Source organism: Trachypithecus francoisi, unplaced genomic scaffold, assembly GCF_009764315.1.
Source record: "Trachypithecus francoisi isolate TF-2019V2 unplaced genomic scaffold, Tfra_2.0 Lachesis_group12, whole genome shotgun sequence".
Lineage (NCBI taxonomy): Eukaryota > Metazoa > Chordata > Mammalia > Primates > Cercopithecidae > Trachypithecus > Trachypithecus francoisi.
The window spans coordinates 111,936,554-111,942,553 of record NW_022681457.1 but is presented as its reverse complement, the minus strand read 5'-3'; positions in this window follow the sequence as shown (position 1 = coordinate 111,942,553).

The window sequence follows — 6,000 nt, the reverse complement described above, 5'->3', positions numbered from 1 at the left end:
TGAGGAGAGTTCACGAGGCACCCGGAAGAAGGCAGTGCCCATGTGGAGCCCTGAGGCAGGGACCTGCTTAGCAGAGCTGAGTCTGGACTGGCTGGAGCACAATAAGAGGAGGTGGGAGGCGCAGCCGGGCCAGGTCATGATGGACTCTGTAAGCCATGCTGGGAGAGGCTATAAGCAGAGGGTTCCACGGTGAGGCTGACATCACAAAAGAAATACCTGTCTGGGCCGGGCGCAGTGGCTCACGCCTGTAATCCCAGCACTTTGGGAGGCCGAGTCGGGCGGATCACCAGGTCAAGAGATTGAGACCACCCTGGCTAACATGGTGAAACCCCATCTCTACTAAAAATGCAAAAAATTAGCCGGGCGTGGTGGTGGGCACCTGTAGTCCCAGCTATTGGGGAGGCTGAGGCAGGAGAATGGCGTGAACCCGGGAGGCGGAGCTTGCAGTGAGCTGAGATCCGGCCACTGCACTCCAGCCTGGGCGATAGAGCGAGACTCCGTCTCAAAAAAAAAAAAGAGAGAGAAATACCTGTCTGGCTGCAGATGGAGACAGGGTAGCATGAGTTAGTAGTGGAGAGAAGCTGCAATAGCCCAGGCAAGAAATGAGGAGGCTTGGATGAGGATGGGGGCGGAGAGATGGAAGGGAGCAAATAGAGTCCGGATGTTTTTGAGGGAGAACAGAAAAACCAGCGAGATTGATTTCATGCAGAGATTAGGGGTCAAGCACGGTGGCTTATGCCTGCAATCCAAACACTTTGGAAGGTGGAGGCAGGAGGATCACCAGAGCCCAGGAGTTTGAAACTTCAAAACCAGCCTGGGCAACATAGCAAGACCCCATCTCTAAAAAAAGAAAATTAGCTGGTCGTGGTGGCACACGCCTGTAGTCCCAGCTACTAAGGAGACCAAGACAGGAGAACTCCTTGAGTCCTAAAGTCAAGGCTGCAGTGAGCCGAGATTGCACACTGCACTTCAGCCTGGGAGACAGAGCCAGACCTTGTCAAAAAAAAAAAAGAGATTAGGGAAAAAGAAATGTCAAGGGTAGCTTCTGGGTTTCCAGCTTAAGCAACCAGGGATGTGTTTAAAACCATGGAGGCAGATTTGATGATAATGAGAGTAGAATTTGAGATGAGAAGAGTGCCAGGGCCTGGACAAGCCCCAAAGAGCGCCAGCATGTAACGGATGTGTGTAGGAGCACGAGCAAAGGAGATGGCGAAGGAGCGACTGGAGAGGTGGCTGGGAAAATAGAAGATAGTGGTTCGGCCGGGCACGGTGGCTCACGCCTGTAATCCCAGCACTTTGGGAGGCCGAGGTGGGCGGATCACGAGGTCAGGAGATCGAGACCATCCTGGCTAACACGGTGAAACCCCGTCTCTACTAAAAATACCAAAAAATTAGCCAGGCGTGGTGGCGGGCGCCTGTAGTCCCAGCTACTCGGGAGGCTGAGGCAGGAGAATGAAGTGAACCCGGGAGGCGGAGCTTGCGGTGAGCTGAAATCACACCACTGCACTCCAGCCTGGGTGACAGCGAGACTCCATCTCAAAAAAAAAAGAAGACGGTGCTTCGAGAAGGAGGATACGGTCAACTGGATTGCATGGCGCTAAAACGCCAAGTAAGACATATGTTGTATTCAACAATGTAGAGGACATTGCCTGTAAGTTTTGTTGGAATTTCAGACAAAGCGAAGTTACGGAGGATGAAGTGCCAATGGCAGGTTAAGGAGAGATCGTGAGTGTGACAGAGTGGCCATGGAACTTTGGCCCATGGCAGTGACTTACAAGGGCGGTCAGTGGGAGTAGGAGCCTGCATGCTGGAGAAAGAGTGCAGATCCAGCCTGCAAACAATTAAAAAACAATAATAAAACTAGGACTAAAAGCTGGCTGCTTTTTATTATCACTGTGCTCTTGGCAATTCTAAACAAAATCTGGAGATTTGGGGTGGAGATAAAATTCTCCTCCCATCAAAAATCTTTAGTGAGTTTAAATTCCAGTGAGTTTTAGTAGGTATGTAGGCAAGCTTTAAATTAGCACATTGTAGTACTTCTTCTTTAGTAAACCTTGTACACCACATGGACATTAACTCTGAGATCTGCCGGTCACGCAGCAGGCGCCCACCAAACGTGGACTCGGCTAATGCACCTTCATTTCAAGAGAATGTTCTAATGGTTTGGGATTGTTCAGGCTTGCTCGGGGCACGGTGGAGTCTCTAACCACCCTGTTCTAACATATTTCTGCATTTAAACATTTTTTTTTTTTTTTTTACAATATCTACATTTTATCTATTGATGACAGTTTCTCCATAGGCTATATCCTCTTTTTTTTTTTTTTTTTGTATTTCACCTATATTACATCATATTACATGCATTACAATCTGTCAAAATAAGGACAGATACAGGAAAACGAAACCAAAATAATAGAGTGTTTAAAGTTACCTTTCATGACCAAGGGTGGAGTGGGATGGTTGTAACACTCTAATGAGATACAAAGTGATTCTTGAGGATTTTTTTTTTAACCTAGCTCCACTTTTATTTTTTATTTATTTTATTATTATTATACTTTAAGTTCTAGGGTACATGTGCACAACGTGCAGGTTTGTTGCATGTGTAAGACAAAGCACTGGGACAGGACTTGAGTTGCTTCGATTCTGTCATTCTGTATGACCACTTGCGGTTTTATTTATTTATTTATTTTTGAGATGGAATTTTACTCTTGTTGCCCAGGCTGGAGTGCGATGGTGCAATCTCGGCTCACTGCAACCTCCACTTCCCAGGTGCAAGCAATTCTCCTGCCTCAGCCTCCCATGTAGTTGGAATTGCAGGCATGCACCACCACACACAGCTGATTTTTGTATTTTTAGTAGAGACGGGGTTTCACCATGTTGGCCAGCCTGGTGTCGAACCCCTGACCTCAAGTGACTTGTCCGTCTCAGCCTCCCAGAGTGCTGGGATTACTGGTGTGAGCCACCATGCCCGACCTCACTTGCAGTTTATTTGTGTTTTAAAACTTAAAGAGTGAGGCCGGACACAGTGGCTTATGCCTGTAATCCCAACACTTTGGGAGGTCGGTCGAGGCAGGTGGATCACCTGAGGTCAGGAGTTTGAGACCAGCCTGGCCAACATGGTGAGGTTGCAGTGAGCTGAGATCATGCCACTGAACTCCACCCTGGGCGACAGAGAGAGACTCTGTCTCAAAAAAAAAAAAAGAAAAGAAAAGAAAAAAAAAACCTTAAAAAGTGAAACAGAATTCAGACTAGGAAGGGGAATCTTCTTGTCTGGTAAGTGCAAATTTTAGTTCATCAGTGAAATGTAAAGAAAATTGTTATGTTTAGCAGTATGATTTTATAATTGCCACAATTTCAGTTGTACCTTTTGCTGATGATTTTCTTAAAATCCACTTACTAGTTATTGGAGAATTATTTAAATAGACATTTGTTATATAGGGCTGTCACCAAAAAACCAAAATACAGATCATTAAGTAAATATAAAAAACATACAACAATGGCCGGGCACAGTCGCTCACACCTGTAATCCCAGCACTTTGGGAGGTCAAGGCGGGCGGATCACCTGAGGTCAGGAGTTGAAGACCAGCCTGGCCAACATGGCAAAACCCTGTCTCTACTAAAGAATACAAAAATTAACTGGGTGTGGTGGTGCACACCTGTAATCCCAGCTACTGGGGAGACTGAGGCATGAGAATCGCTTGAGGAGACTGAGGCACGAGAAGCGCTTGAACCCAGGAGGCGGAGGTTGCGGTGAGCTGAGATCGCGCCACTGCACTCCAGCCTGGGAAACAGAACGAGACTCTGTCTTAAAAAAGCAAACACACAAACAAAAAACATTCAACAAGAGTAAGTAGTTGTGTCCTTTTGTACTGTCACACTTTTGTACTGTGATTGTATATTTTTAAAGTTCAATAAAAAATGTTCACCATCTGCATTTATTTTATTATTGTTTCATTCATTATTGTTAGTGAAGATATTAGGTTGGTGCAAAGGTCATTGCTGGTTTGTTTGTTTTGAGACGGAATTTCACTTTTGTTGCCCAGGCTGGAGTACAATGGTGCGATCTTGGCTCACTGCGACCTCTGCCTCCTGGGTTCAAGCAGTTCTCCTGCCTCAGCCTCCTGAGTAGCTGGGATTACAGGCATGCGCCACCACGCCCGGCTAATTTTGTATTTTTAGTAGAGACGGGGTTTCTCCATGTTGGTCAGGCTGGTCTTGAACTCCTGACCTCAGGTGATCTGCCCGCCTCGGCCTCCCAAAGTGCTGGGATTACAGGCGTGAGCCACCGTGCAGTGCCGGCAGGTAGGCAGGTCATTGCTGTTTTTGTCGTTGAAAGTAGTTTTGTCGCCGGGCGGGCATGGTGGCTCAAGCCTGTAATCCCAGCACTTTGGGGGCCGAGACGGGCGGATCACAAGGTCAGGAAATCGAGACCATCCTGGCTAACACGGTGAAACCCCGTCTCTACTAAAAAATACAAAAAAAACTAGCAGGGCGACGTGGCGGGCGCCTGTAGTCCCAGCTACTCAGGAGGCTGAGACAGGAGAATGGCGTGAACCTGGGAGGCGGAGCTTGCAGTGAGCTGAGATCCAGCCACTGCACTCCAGCCAGGGCGACAGAGCGAGACTCCATCTCAAAAAAAAAAAAAAAAAAGAAAGTAGTTTTGTCCTATTGAGAAAGGAAGAGTTAAAAACAAAGCAAAACTCTTCTATGGGCTTCCAGCCCAGTAAGACACCACTGGTCCAAGGTAAAGGTCCTGGGGGATGCCCAATGTCTGTCATCCCTGGAGATGGGAGAGAAGCTGGGTCTGACCGTGGGGACCACCAGACTAAACCAAGGCCCCTCACAGAGTAGATGAGAGAAATTCCCAAAAGGACTGAAACATCTTCAGTGTAGCCTGAACTGGGGAAGGGAAGGGCAGGTGGGTCAGGGGAGAGGAGAATGAAAGAGTCCTGAACTGGAGTTTTATGGGAGCTCGGAATGAACTGTTTTCCAATCCTGTGCCCCACCGTGTCCCATGCCACACTAATCCTGTCCCCAAAGGCAGCTACTTTGGACTCTTTTCCAATGTCTTCTTGTATTTAATTCTATTTTTCCAAATATGATGTTTTCACCTATTTTTGCATTTTTTGCCAATTGCAGGTGTGGTCTACTGATTTTCTACTGTGGAGGATTAGGCTTTGGCTCTCTCCAGCTCCCCCACAACCTCCCCAAAATATTCCACACTGGGGAGAAAAGGAGAAACATCATTACATATCCTAGATGTTTATAGGATAGCAGGGGAATATTATGAATAACTTTTTGCCTTTAAATCTAACAATGCAGATAAAATGGGCACATTTCTTGAAAGGCACAAATTACAAAAAGTCATAGGAGAAACAGGAAATTTGAATAGCCCTATATCTATTAATGAAATTAAATTTTTAAGTAAAAACCTTCCCCCACACAAAAAATCCAGGCCCAGATGGCTTCACTTGTGAATTCCACTCAAGGAAAACACTCAAGGAAAAATTAGTATCAGCCCTACACAAATCCACACTAGAAAAGACAGCACTTTCCAAGTCATTTTGTGATAAACCAACTTTAGTATAACATAAGGTTGAAATACTACGCAGCAACGAAAACCCACAAACTACTGACACACAAAGCCGCCTAGAGGAGCTCAGAACCCTGCAGAGTGAAGGGAGGGTAACGGCCAAGCCAAGCTTTAAAGAAAGAGTTAATGGTGTGAAGAGGCGTGAATGGGAGTGAGCAGACAGAGATTTTACTCTTTGAGAATAGGAAGCCAGTGACCTAAATGAGTAAAGGAGCCTCTGGCCTTGGCTGCTCCCTGAGATGGAGAACTGGGAGACAGCCGGGCGCGGTGGCTCACGCCTGTAATCCCAGCACTTTGGGAGGCCAAGGTGGGCGGATCACAAGGTCAGGAGACCAAGACCATCCTGGCTAACATGGTGAAACCCCGTCTCTACTAAAAATACAAAAAATTAGCCGGGCGTGGTGGCGGGC